The sequence below is a fragment of the Lucilia sericata genome, unplaced genomic scaffold (genome assembly GCF_015586225.1).
Source record: "Lucilia sericata isolate MDLA Ls3-8-SP2 unplaced genomic scaffold, ASM1558622v1 Contig000071F_arrow, whole genome shotgun sequence".
In the NCBI taxonomy this organism is placed as follows: Eukaryota; Metazoa; Arthropoda; class Insecta; order Diptera; family Calliphoridae; genus Lucilia; species Lucilia sericata.
Window position 1 is genome coordinate 850,070 of NW_023994105.1, and position 14,842 is coordinate 864,911.

At 29.2% G+C, this 14,842-nt stretch overlaps 1 protein-coding gene across 3 annotated transcripts in view; it reads right to left on the bottom strand.

Annotated features, from left to right (window-relative positions):
* Nucleotides 1-13,619, bottom strand: part of LOC119616428 (protein gustavus) — a 91,637-nt gene extending 78,018 nt beyond the window's left edge. Inside the window, exon 1 of one of the 3 annotated variants that reach the window (XM_037972760.1) lies at nt 13,602-13,619. The gene's annotated coding sequence lies outside the window, so the exon portion shown is untranslated. Of the gene's footprint in view, nt 1-110; nt 134-6,313; nt 6,333-13,601 lie in introns of those variants that run through there. The other 2 variants (XM_037972759.1, XM_037972758.1) reach the window with 2 other exon arrangements.
* Between the last annotated feature and the right edge of the window lie 1,223 nt (nt 13,620-14,842).

Below are 14,842 nucleotides of genomic sequence, written 5' to 3' on the forward strand. Positions count from 1 at the left end.
TTAATAACACAGGCCAACAAAAATTTAAAAAAATCGAAAGGTAGGTTGGTTTGTCACTCAAAATTCAAATTTTTTTATAACATCAGGTTTTCGTGTCATGTTTGCCTTACCTTTATTAATCGAAATTCAATCCTTAGCTACGTTCACACCTGAAAAATATTTGGTCCAAATAATTGTAATAAATATTTTTGAAGTTGCGTCAAACAAACGCAATATTTATTTCATGTTCAGACTTGAACAAATATTTGATGGTATTGTTTTAAATTTATATAATAAAAGTGTTTAATATTAATATATAACACAATTGAAAAAACTTTGTCGAATCTGAATATAAAATATGTTATGTTAACAAACGACAATGCGGATGATTTTCATAAAACAAATTGATTTGCTGGCAAATAAATATTTTTTCATTGTTTCATCAATGTGAACACCAAAAGTCAAATAATTTACATAATTTTGGCAAAATAATTATTTGATCTTGCAAACCAAATGTAAGATAACAGCTGTTCTTTGTTTATTTTCTGAAAAAGAGTGTTATCACATCATACAAAAATGTAAATAGTCGCTAAAATGACCGGTTTTATTCTATTTTTTATAAAATAGATATCTGAGACAAAGTAGTTGTGACATTTAATAGAAATTTAAGCAATTGCGTAAATTAAAGATAATTATTATTTTTGTTGTTTATTTATACCCTACACCACTATAGTGGGGAGGGTATTATTTGTTATTAATTGGTTGACAACAACAGTCTATAAAGTTTATAGTCTAGTCTATAAATTTATGTTGACAACAACATACTATATATAGGGTAATTTCAAAAATTTTCGAACAAAAAAGTAGGATTTTGAATTTTTTTCAACAAGTATTAAATTTGACGTATATTTTCTTAATTATTTATCCGATTTTAATCGTTTAGTCCCCAATATTTGATTTAAAATATAACATTTTTAACGTGAGGATGATGACATCAAACAACGTCCTTTAGTCAAGGATATCTCAAAAAATGTACCTTCCATTTTATTTATTCCTTTACATAAGATCGCTTATTGTGTACTCAACAATATATAAGATATAGAAATTTTGGAGAATTTCAAATTCCGTATTTACATGAAGAATGTGTGTATCGAATTTCATCGAAATCGGAGAGGATAAAGTACAAAACCTGCTCGAAAATTTTTGAAATGCCCCTCTAGTTTATAGTCTAGTCTATAGACTAGACTTTAGACTCTAGTCTATAAATTTATGTTGACAACAACATACTATATATAGGGTAATTTCAAAAATTTTCGAACAAAAAAGTAGGATTTTGAATTTTTTTCCACAAGTATTAAATTTGACGTAAATAAATATTATTTGATTTAAAATATTACATTTTTAACGTGAGGATGATGACATCAAACAACGCACAGTGGTATAGGAAAAAAAAAGAGGGAAATAATTCGGTAACTTCTAAGCGGTTAATCCGATTTTAATGAAATTTGGTATGCACAAAGAGGAGGTGTTATCGAGTTTAGGTTTTGAATTTGGACCTTATAGGCCAACCAGGGGCCCGGCGGGGTGTCCTCAAATTAGGACACCTCGGCTATGTTAAATTTTTAAAACGATCCTATTTCTTCATTTGAGTTCCGATTTTTCGAATTTCGTATATAGAATCTCCTCATCGAGCACTATAAAAAATGTCGTCGTAGCAGTAAATTATCTCTTATAGTTTAGGAGATATTCGCATTTGAAAATTAAAATTTTAAAATTTTTACCGTCCTTACTTTAGTTTTTTTGATAATAGCGGGTCCAAATATTCCCGATTTTCGCCATTTTTTTTTTATTCGCTTAACAACAAGTTTATATATCAAGCAGTGAATTATGTAAAAATCATGACTGAGTCCAAAGTTATAGGCATTTTAATTTAAAAAATAAAAAAGGCGATTTTTTGTCATTTTTTTGGGAAAAAAGTATCTTTTTCTTTTTAAGTTATCTAAAAAGTTTCTAAGAAGATGTATATAGAATTTATACTTTTTGGAAAGCTGACTTTACATAAAGTACGATAAATGAAACAAAACCTAAAAATTTTTGATACCGAGGGGACCAGGTCCATCCAAAAAAAACCCTATTTTTTATGGAAAATTCAATTTTGAGCAAAAATTCTCAAATCGCATAGTCGATATCAAATTATAGTGACCTGTTTTATATGACCCAATATGTTCTTAATCATTTTGTAACGGGTCTCGATAACCCCGCCCCTGGTATGGATATAATAGGCAAAAAACCAAAAAATCCCATTTTGGCATGAAGAAATAGGATCGTTTTAAAAATTTAACATAGCCGAGGTGTCCTAATTTGGGGACCCCCCACCGGGCCCCTGGTTGGCCTATAAGGTCCAAATTCAAAACCTAAGCTCGACAACACCTCCTCTTTGTGCATACCAAATTTCATTAAAATCGTATTAACCGTTTAGAAGTTACCGAATTATTTCCCTCTTTTTTTTCCTATACCACTGTGCAACGTCCTTTAGTCAAGGATATTTCAAAAAATTTACCTTCCATTTTCTTTATTCCTTCACATAAGATCGCTTATTGTGTACTCAACAATATATAAGATGTAGAAATTTTGGAGAATTTCAAATTCCGTATTTACATGAAGAATGTGTGTACCGAATTTTATCGAAATCGGAGAGGGTAAAGTACAAAACCTGCTCGAAAATTTTTGAAATGCCCCTCTAGTTTATAGTCTAGTCTATAGACTAGACTTTAGACTCTAGTCTATAGTCTAGTCTAAAGTCTAGTCTATAGTCTAGTCTATAGTCTTGTCTATAGTCTTATCTATACTCTACTTTATAGTCTAGTCTATAGTCTTGTATATAGTCCAGTCTATAGTCTACACCATTATTAAGTGAAATTGAGAACATTACGTATTAAATCGAGAAAAATCCAGATGAAATTAAGAATATCCATTTCATATTAAGAAAATTCCAATTAAAATTGTGATTTTCAATTTGAAATTGAGAAAATTCCGAATCAAATTTAGAATAAAATTAAGAATTTCCATTTTATATTGAGAAAATTTCAATTGAATTTTTGGTTTTCAGTTTCAAATTGAGAATATTCTAAATGAAAATGCGAATTTCCATTTGAAATTTAGAAAAGTACAATTGAAATGGAGAATTTTGAATTGAAATTGAGAAAATTCCAATTGAATTTGGGGAACTTTCAAATTAAATTGAGAAAGTTACAAATGATTTTCAGAAAATTTTAATTTGCAAATAAATATATATGTACATATATATGTATGTAGTGCAATACATGAATGTTCCGCGAAAGCTTAAAATTTGAACATTTTGACAATCATTTCGAAAAATTCTGCGAAACTTTTTATAATTTATACTGGGATCTGAACTTTTAACCTAATCAGCGGGAAATTCAGACCATATTTAAATATTTTTTTTTTTACTTTGCATTTTCAGACTACCAACACATATCGCTTGAGTGGTATTCCTACATAGTATTCATGATAAACCAGCCATTGCTCCTCTACAATCGGTGGATTAACATTGGAATTTCTTTATTATTTGTTTTTTAAAATGTGTTATATAAATAAAAGGTTCTCAATTTCATTTGAAATTTTCTTAATTTCATTTAAAATTTTCTCAATTTCATTTGAAACTTTCCCAATTTTAATTGGAGTTTTCTCAATTTAAATTCCAAATTCTCAATTTCAATTGAAGTTTTCTAAATATTAAATGGAAATTCGCATTTTTATTTGAAATATTCTCAATTTGAAATTGAAAGTCTATTCCTTTTTCTATTCCTCATTCCTTTGCTTAAATAATGAATTCTAATTTAGGCACTATTATCTATGATAACTCTTTTTTTGAATCTCAATTGCGTAATTACTCCAATAATTTAAAAATTGGTCACCTTAATCTTCAAAGTTTCGCACTAGGTGGTACATCGAACAAACTCGATGAATTGAGAAATGTTCTAAGTAACAATTTATTCGATGTGGTTGGAATAACTGAAACATGGTTAACTGAGTATATTTCATCGAACTCCGTTTGTCTTCCAGGTTATGTAATTTGTAGAAATGATCGCCCGGGTATAACAGGTGGTGGCGTTGCCTTATATGTATCTAGGAGTTTAAAATTTAATATTATCTGCAGAGAAACTAAATACAAAACTAATAGGAGAGGTGATAGGTCTCATGTGTCTGCCGAATTTTTGTTCATTGAAATAACTGTATCTGGTCGTAAAATACTTGTTGGTGTTGTTTATCTTCCTCACGGTGATTTAACATCAATAGAGGATAGTATTACAGATGTCTTGACTAAATACAATGATATTGTCATTATTGTTGATTTTAATAACAATATGTTTGATATTTCTAGAGCAGTTTCTGTAAGGGAAATGTGCAGTAGATTAAACATGATCTGTCATCATAACTCTCTACCTACTCATTTGAGCATAAGATTTGGTTCAACATCTTTAATTGATTATTTTCTTATATCTCCGTCTATGAACTCCATTCAATCAGGACAAGTTCAAATTCCAGGAACTTCACGTCATTCATTTATATATGCAGTTTTTGATGTAAAAATACCGATGGTTAAGGAATTCATTGAATATTTCGATTTTAATGATGTTGATTATTCTCTTTTAGAATTTATTTTTAATTCTTGTGATTTTGATAGAATTTTCTACACCGCTGATGTTAATGAGCAAGCCAATTTATTATTCTTATATTTATGTCAAATGCACAGCGCTGTGCCATTTAAAAAACGTAAAGTTTGTAGATTTAGTGATGACTCGTGGTTTAATTCCCCTGAGATCAAAAATAGTTTGACGATTAGAAATGCTTCTTATCGTTTATACTTGCGGAAAAGATCGAAGGAGAATTGGAATAACTTCTGCCGCTTTAGAAATCGGTCAAAAACCATTATACGTAATGCTAAACGCAAAGCACATGCTACATTATTTCATGATAAGAACTCTGAACAAATTTGGAACACACTTCGAGCAAATGGAATTGGAGATACTGTTACTAACATTGATAAAATTGATGTTGAAAATTTAAATTCTTTCTTTTCTTCTAATCAAGGTGATAACTCATTTATTAATTTTGATAGAATAGATTTTTCTTATAATAATAGATTTTCTTTTCGAACTGTTAACCTGGATGAATTAGTTAATGCATTACAATCAATTAAATCTAATGCTGTTGGTTGCGATGGATTTTCAGTTAAATTTCTTAAATTAGTCTTTCCCTTTATTGGAACTTACATATTGCATCTTGTTAATAATATAATAACTACTTCTACATTTCCTATGGGTTGGAAAATAGGTAGAGTTGTGCCCATAAGGAAAATCGGAGAATCTAATGATATTTCAAATTTGCGTCCAATTTCAATATTACCTGTAATATCTAAAGTTGTGGAAGTTTTGCTTAAAAATCAGTTATTGGATTATATTGATGAAACATCGTTTTTTAGTGATGCTCAATATGGTTTTAGGCATGGTAGAAATACAACCTCTCTTTTACTGGGATTGACAGATACTATAAGACAGTCTTTAAATAAAGGAAATTTCAATGTCCTTCTTTCAATGGACCTCACTAAGGCATTTGATAAAGTCGATTATTGCATTTTAATTTCAAAATTGCATCAAAATCTTGGTCTTACATTATCATCTTGCAAACTTTTACTTTCATATCTTGTTGATCGATTTCAGTATGTCTCAATTGGTGAAAAAGTTTCCAGTATTTTACCTGTTAGAAGTGGTGTACCTCAGGGCTCGGTACTTGGGCCTATCCTATTTAATATTTATATCAATGACATTTTCAGGGAATTTGATAAGAACTCATCTTGTATTCCATTTGCTTACGCGGATGATTTATTTTATCTTTTTTGTGGTGAAAAACAATTTGCTGATGTAATGCAAGTGCAGCTTGCTTATGCTGTTTCCAATATTAACAATTGGATGTGTAGAAATAAATTGATTATAAACACTTCGAAAACGAAGGCTGTAGTTTTTGGTTTACCTAATGCTCAATTTTCTTTAAATCTTAACGGTAATGAAATTATATTTGTTGACCACATCAAATGTCTCGGATTGTGGATAGATAACAAGCTTTGCTTTGATAGACATATACATTTTGTTATATCCAGGGTCAACTATGCTTTACGTAACATTTATAACACCAATTTGATTTTACCTATGAATGTTAAAATAATAATAATTCATTCATTAATTATGCCTATATTTTTATATGGGATTGAGATTTACAGTGGTACCTTAGGGTACAACATTAAAATACTCACCAAATTATTTAATAGAGTTATTCGATACCTTTTCTGTTTACGACGTCGTAATCATGTATCAATTTATGTTTGCAGATTTTTGAAATGTTCTTTTCTTAATTATATAAAGTCGCGACTTTTACTTTGTTTTTACAATATTTACAAAAATGGTAACATTTTACGCATTATGTCATTTTTCTCCTTTAGTCGCTCAAGTCGTAATCGTCAAATTCAAATTCCTAGACGTTCTTTCCACGTGCGAGTGGCTAGAATATTCAATAATTTGCCCAGCTCTCTTAGAACATTTCGATTTTCTTATAACACCTTCAAAAATAAAATATTTGTTCATCTTCTAAATAATGATTTATAATTGATTTTTATCACCATCTTGCAGTTGAGATTTTCCCCATTTTCTCTTCTATATCTATATCCGTTTCTTTCTCTTTCTTTATTCTTCCTATCTAATCTTAAGAATATATATATATATATAAGATTTATATTGTATTTATTTTTAAACATTTTGTTATTTACTCTTTGTTAAGTGGTTTTTCATTATATGTAGTAAATTTGTTAACTACCCAGCAAAAACTGGGTAATGGCTTTCAGTTGTGATTACTTACTTAACAACATACTTTTCAATGACTACTACATATCGTCTGGATTATATAGAAGTAGTCTAATAAGGTCTTACTAATAATGTGTTATAAAAATTCATTAGTCATCTTGGCAGTGAAGATATAAAAGCTGTATACGTTTTTTCATGCGATTTACAATGACTACTTTTTCTAATTACTTGTAATCGTTTCTGGTAAGTACTTGCCTCCAATGACATCACCGTGTTAAAATAATGACTTAAAATGTTATTGTGTAAGTAAATTTTAGCATTTTAACCCCTTACATGGTAATGAAAGTTTTTACTGGGTATATATGGCCCTTTGGGCTCAGTTATAATTGTATAATAACAAATTAAATAAATTAAATTAACATAAATTAACATAATTTCAATTGGAATTTTCTCAATATAAAACGGAAATTCTTAATTTATTTGGAATTTTCTCAACATCAATTTGAAATTGTCAATTTCATATTTCAATTTTAAATAAAAATTCTCAATTTTATTCAGAATTTTTTCAATTTCAAATTGAAAATCGTAATTTCTGTAGAAATTTTCTCAATATCAAATTGAAAATCATAATTTCAATTAGAATTTTCTCAATATTAAATGGAAATTCTCAATTTCATGTCGAATTTTCCCAAATTCAGTTAAAAATGGTGTAGTCTAGTCTATAGTCGAGTCTGTAGTGTAGTCTATAGTGTAGTCTGTAGTGTAGTCTATAGTCTAGTAATTACTTGAGAAATTATTTAATTAATTTATTACTCAATTTATTTAAACAATTATTTATTATATTAATGGATATAAAAATCTATATATATAAAAATTAATGTGTGTTTGTTTGTATGTATGTTTGAACACACAGCGTATTCCTGTATGTCTGGAATAGGTAATAGGCTAGTTTTTATTTTGAAATTCCGAGTGAGCGAGGATATAAGAAAAATTTAAATACATATATTTGAGATAATATAACAGTCCACAAATTTTGTCGCAGCAACTTTAGTGTCAATATAATCATTTAGGACAAAAAGTAGGCGGACTAGCATTAGGGGGCGTGGCACCTCCCATATAAATTAAATACAAAAATTCGTTTATCTTGGAAACTATTACAGTTAGAATCTTCAAATTTTGCACGAATCACTTTAACATCCATCTAAACATTTTGGGTAATAAATTGACGGCCTACCCATGAGGGGAGCGGCACCTCCCATATTAATTAAATACAAAAATTCGTTTATCTGGAAAACTAATGGAACTAAATTCTTCAAATTTTGCACGAAGAACTTAAATATTCATCTGAACATTTTGGAGGAAAAGCGGACTTTCATCTGGGGGGGCTTGAAGCCCCCATATGAATCAAATAGAAAAATTCGGGAAACTATTAGAGCTAGAATATTCAAATTTTTTATTTTACATGAAGAACTTTGAAATTCATGGGAACATTTAGAGCATAAGGGGCGGACTTTCAATGGGTGGCTTGGCACAACATATATAAATTATTAAAATTTTTATTGATAGATAGATAGAAATTGGCGATAGATAGAAACTGGCGAACTCGCAATAGTTTGCTTGACATCTCTCATATGTAACGTATTATAAATCTGGAAAACTATTGTGGTTAGAATCTTCAAAATCGTTAAGTGGGATTTTTATTTATACATATTCCTTCTAGGGTAGCAAAGCACACTGGGTATAGCTAGTATATTAATAATAAACAATTCTCAATAATTTTAAATTTTATAGATAATTTAATGAAAATAATTTATAATTTGGTTATTTCCCGACTTATAGCGATTTTTTTAACTAGCTATAAACCGTTCCAAACAACCAAAGGTTTTTCGCTACATTGATTATACTAAATAGCTACAACATGACAGTGCTGGTACACCATCTGTCTCTTTTCCACTTGCACAAGGTATTGAAATGTAATTTGTATTTTTTTGTGAAAAAAATTTTGTTGAAAAACAATATTAAATGAAATTTTAGAATAAATTTATGTTTTTATTCAATGATATATATTTGTAGTAAATATAAACAGATATATTTTTGGCTTTTGGTTTGCTTGCGCATTAACTGTTCTTCTTGTTATGTTCCACTTTGCCTGCAAACAAAATCTTGTTTTTTCAGTGTTTTATAGGTCAATTATTTTAAGAAATTATTTGTTGTAGTGTGAACATCGGGCAAACAAATTTTCACTATTTGTACTGAATTGTGTTTGGCATTGTTTCTTCAAACAAAACGTCAAAATAGAAATACACACATGAAATAAAAACGTATTTAATTTATTGTTTTTAGGCAGAAATTTCTATGAAATTGTAAAAAACTACTGTAATTAAATTAAATAATTTTTTAACGTTAAACAAAAATGTTTCGTGTTCACATTGTGTTCATATTGGGAAAATATTTGTAGGTTGACAAATCAAAATGTTTCACGAAAAACAGCTGATATTTTGTTTGCTCTTCAAAAATATTTTGTGTTCACATTACAGCCAACAAATATTTGATAAAAAACGTAAAATATTTCATAGGTGTGAACGTAGCTTTAATAGTATAGCTTGACATTTCTCAATACGTGAATGTTGTGCTGGATGTAATATAAGCTCAACCAATGAAATTATACCGGAATAGCATTCAACCTATATACATATTTCGGTTCTTTTTGATTACATTGATTCCAAATTATGAACTATCCACTAATGTGAACACTCAGTTTTTTATATGGGCGCTCTAAATAGTGAATAAAGTTTAATGGCTCTAAATAGTGAACAATTTTTTCTTTAATTTTTGGGGTTTTTTTAATTTGTAATAGCATTTATTTTTAACGTTGGGAATCCCCGAATTAATAAATACCATAGTATACCATTATTTTAAAGGTATTTAATGCTAGTAGCTTTATGTAACTTGTTGTGGTAGGTTCGTGAAATTATTAGTGATGTCTAAAAAATGCGAAATTTTGGAATATTTAAAAAAAGAATCGAGTGTTACAGTGTTAAGTAAAAAGTATAAAGTTGCAAAATCAACGATATGTTCAATAAAAAAGACAATATTTTAAAATGTGTGAACAATACGTTTTATGGACCCGGAAAACGCAAAACATTACGATCTTCAGAGCTTCAAAAAATAGAAAAATCGCTCTATATGTGGTTTATTTGCATGCGGAATAAAAACCTCCCTGTAAGTGGGTTGATGTTGAAAGAGAAAGCCAAACAAATTCACAAAAATATAAGTGAAAACGGAAATGACTTCAATGCTTGCGATGGGTGCTTATTTTACATGTATATAAAAATTGATAAACATAAATAAAAAATACAGACCCTCAATATAAATAAATACAATTAAAATTTAATGGGTTAAAGTCCTTTCTAATAATTCCTATATTCCATTTAAACTTGTGAGTTTTAAATATGATATTTACATTTAAGGTTGTATAAGATTGCACAGTGTGACAAAATAAACAAAAAAGAATACGTGGGAAGTGACACTATTCTTCTGATATGTATTATCGAGTATAGGACTAATTAGAAAGGACTTTAAAACATTGAATTTTACTTGAATTTAGTTAGATCGAGGTCTTTGGCGCCGTATTTTTATTTTTATAAATTATTATATACATTAATGTTACTGAATAATTAATGCATTAATTTTATTACTTATTATTTAATGTTAATGGAAAATTAATGCATTAAATTCAAAAATATTTAATGTTAATGTAAAATTAATGCATTAATTTCAAAAATATTTAATGTTAATGTAAAATTAATGCATTAAATTCAAAAAAATTTTATGTTAATGCTAATTTAATGCATTAAATGTACCGATGTTAATATTAATGAAATAAACTTGCATTAACATTAATTTTTTTTAATGGTGAAAAAATTGCAGAGACTGAAAATAACGGGTCCACTTTGTTTTTATAAGGTTAATTGCTGTGATCACCATTTATAATTGTGTTTTTGTAGTTTATCACTGAGAAAAACCTTTATGTTAGATTTTTTTGATAAGTGGTTAAGAGAAACCGAAAAGAAAAACAAAAAAACTCGCTACAATTGATTTTTATTTTATAAACATTTTTGAAAAGGTCTACTCATGATTTTTATTTTTAAAAGCAAAACAATAAATCGCAAATGTAAATACACGATTAGGACACACATACACACATATTATCTTCAGATAATATGTGTGTATACTCTCCCACTCTCATATAAGCAAGAGAAAAAAGGAATACAAAAACCAAGTGCTCAGCCAAAAACATGAGTAACAAAACAAAAGTAGTAATGGTTATACTAAACCATTTAAGTAAAAATCATTTTATTCACTCACTGTTATTCTGAGTGATTTATTTTAAAAAACAAAAATAAATCACAATTCATTCACTTTGGTTATGTGGCCCAGTTATTTTCAGTCTCCGAAAAATTGTTAATGTATTAACATATTTAATGCATTTATCCCAGGTCTGATGTATGTACCTATCATTTTTCATTGTAAATTTTATTTTTTTTTTTTTATCGTAATATTTTGTTTGTTTTCTATGTACATACTACGTATGTACTCTTTATAAAATGGATTTTTAAAAACTTTTTATGTTCCAAATAAATTACAAAAAGTTTTTTTAGTAATCTTTGCATTTTCATTCCTTGCAGAAATGATTTTTAGAAAGAATAACTTAGTAATATATATAAAAAAATCACAAATGAACAAATTCGAAAATATGAACTACCCCGACATTAATTAGTTCACATTATCGAGAGCTCACTGTATTTCAAATATTAAAAATGAAGATAACGTAATTAACTAAAAAATTTGTTCCGGAACGCTTTATATAACAAAACCCATATGAGGTATTTACAAGGCCGGCGGCGCTACTCCGTATACAATTTTTTCATGAATTTGTACTTTTTAAGTTTGTTTTCACAAAAAAATAATTTTTACATAATTCATGAAATGTATTCGTCGTTCTTACTTACGTACGGAAGGGTTACACCTTATTTGCCCCGTCTTCTGAGGACAAGGTAAGGACTTGTATCCTAGCAAAGAATGAGTTAGGTTTTCTAATTTCTCATTCTTTCAGAAGCGGTGATATAAACTGAGAAGCAAAAGGTAAGCGTACGGCCACACTGGCTTCGGTGTATATGCCGTACGAGGCGACTGACCCACCAATGCTCATCATTGTCAATGGGGCAGCAAGGACATAAACAAAAGAGGTAAGTTAATATTTGATTTTATAACTGATAATAATCTCATTAGGGTTATACGCCGATGTTCAAGAACAAAGTTAGGGATGCAGTTATAGATCCCTTTTAGGGATCCTAGGAAGACATATTGGGGAAATTGGGTTTAGTGATAGGGTAGGTCTGGGTTGGCACAACGCACAATGCTTCGTTACATGGACAAAAATATAAAAAAAGGAAAAGAAAAAAGTTATAGTTTCAGATTCGTAACTAAATAATTAAAAATATATATATATATTTAACTTGTCATATTTCCGTTAGATGGCGCCAAAATCAGAAGAATATGTGAATAAAAACTGTAAGGGAAAAACTTGCATTTTTATGTTTTAGGAAAATATTTGCCAAAAACTTATCTTTTAAGATATTCGATTAATTATTTTTGCTTTTGACAGGCTCCTATTATAGGAGATTAAAATTTTTGCTTCGGAATTTAATTCTTGTGTTAATAGAATATTTAAAAATACATTTTATTTTTATGGATTTTTTTAATTTTGATGGAATATATAAAAAAAGATATCTCGCATTTTCTTTATTTCTATTCTGAATATAACATATGACATGTACATTAAAGATAAAAAAGAAATTCACCACATTTGGAATATAGCATACCTATATAAACATTTAAATAAAGGCTTAAATATTTTTTTTAATTTAAAGTTAATTGCTTCACATGAATTGCTATAGTCCAATATTTAAATATTTTCTGGTTATTATTTATAAACATTCAATTTAAAAGAAACAATTAAAATTTGTGTAGTTGTTTTCGTAGTTTTTGAATTATAGCCGTCGAAAATTTGATATTTTTTAGCATAAAACGTTGATTTTACCAAAATTTATTTATTTTTATTTTATTTCATTATGCAACACTTTTTTCACATACAAAAATTTTACCATATCTTTATGATATAAAGTCCTGTACCAAATTTCATGAATCTACGACAACTCCTTCTACTTTTGCCAAATTTTGTCCTACAAGAGAGCACTGCGCAATTTGTTGCCAACTGATTTAGAGGTTGTTGTGAATAAGTTCACAGGCCTACCTAGGGGAAGTTTCCGGACAAAAGTAAGCAACCTAAGTGGTGGACCAAGGAACTTAGAATTCAAAGGTCGACTGTTAGGAAATTGTTCAATAAGGCCAAGCTTACAGGTCAAGCAACAAAATGCATAAAATGTGTTTCAATAAGTATAAAGACAAGATTCCGACGGACATTATCCAAGTGATAACTCAAGGACTGAGTCGAGCTCTGAGACCGTAGCTCTGCTAATGGAATCACATTATCGGGTTGTCTCACAACTGAAGATGTGATTGGCGACCAATGGGACTTCGAGTCTGTGGCGCCAAGTAACACCTACAGTTGCATAGATGAGATAGTCACTAGGGAAAAGCTAGTATGGGCGGTTAATTCTTTCGACCCCTACAAGTCACATGGGCCGGTTGACATATTTAAAGCTCTACTAAAGAACTTACCTCAGGATGCATTATCTCTTCTGCTGGAAATTGTTAGGAGATGCCTTGGTAGTAGGTATTTACTAGGATGATCCACTCGGTTTTTCAACCGGTTTTAAAACCGGCTTTTTCTGATTTACCAGTGTCGGTTTTTCCTAAATATTGGTTTTTCGAATATCGAATAACCCGGTTTTTTACATTTTAAAAACCGGTTTCGAATATGTAATTTTATTTATTTTGTATTTAAAAAAATTTTGAAATGACCGTCTTAAAAATATTGAGTCCAGGAACTAGACAATAATTAATTTGCGGCTAAAATATTATTGATGTGTTGGAATGCCTATGAAAATTGCCTAAACAGGGATTTTAGAAAAAGCTAGGATTACATAGTTTCTTATATTTAACAGAAGTGTCCCACTTTTTTCCAACTTTTTTACTTTAAAGAAATAATGTAAATCAGACCAGTAGATCTAAATTTATAAACTTTTAAACTGTTAAAAATCCGTTCGGGCCATCAAATTTAAACAAAAACGTTAATTTTTTCAAAATAAAATATATTTTGTTATTTATAATAAAAATCGGTTAACCGGGTTTTTATGAATTTGAAAAATATCAACCGTTTTTTTTTTTCAAATGTCAACTATTCGAACTATTCGAAACCCGGTTTTTGGAAAATGTCGAATAATCGATCACCCTAGTATTTCAAAATACAATATATTTTGTTATTTATAATAAAAATCGGTTAACCGGGTTTTTATGAATTTGAAAAATATCAACCTTTTTTTTTCAAATGTTAACTATTCGAACTATTCGAAACCCGGTTTTTGGAAAATGTCGAATAATCGATCACCCTAGTATTTACCAAAGAGGTGGAGGGAGGTTAGGGCCAAAGGATTTTAGATCTATCAGCCTATCTTCTTTTCTTTTGAAGACATTTGAGATACTGATAGATCTAAATCTAAGGAACAATATTGATACTCACTTCATTAGTGGCGCTCAGCATCCCTACCTCAAGGGTAAATCTGTTGAGAGTGCACTGCTTGAGGTGGTTGGGTTGAGCACGGATTGAGGAGAAGTATTATACTCTGACCGAGTTTTTCTATATTGAGGGAGCCTTCAATAATATAAGGATTGAGGCTATTAGGGATTCGCTTATAGAACTGGGAGTTCAGGACTTCCTGGTGAGGTGGATAGTCTGCATGCTTAGAAGTAGAATTAATAACTTGACCCTAGGGGATCATTGCATTAGGAGCAGAGTTACC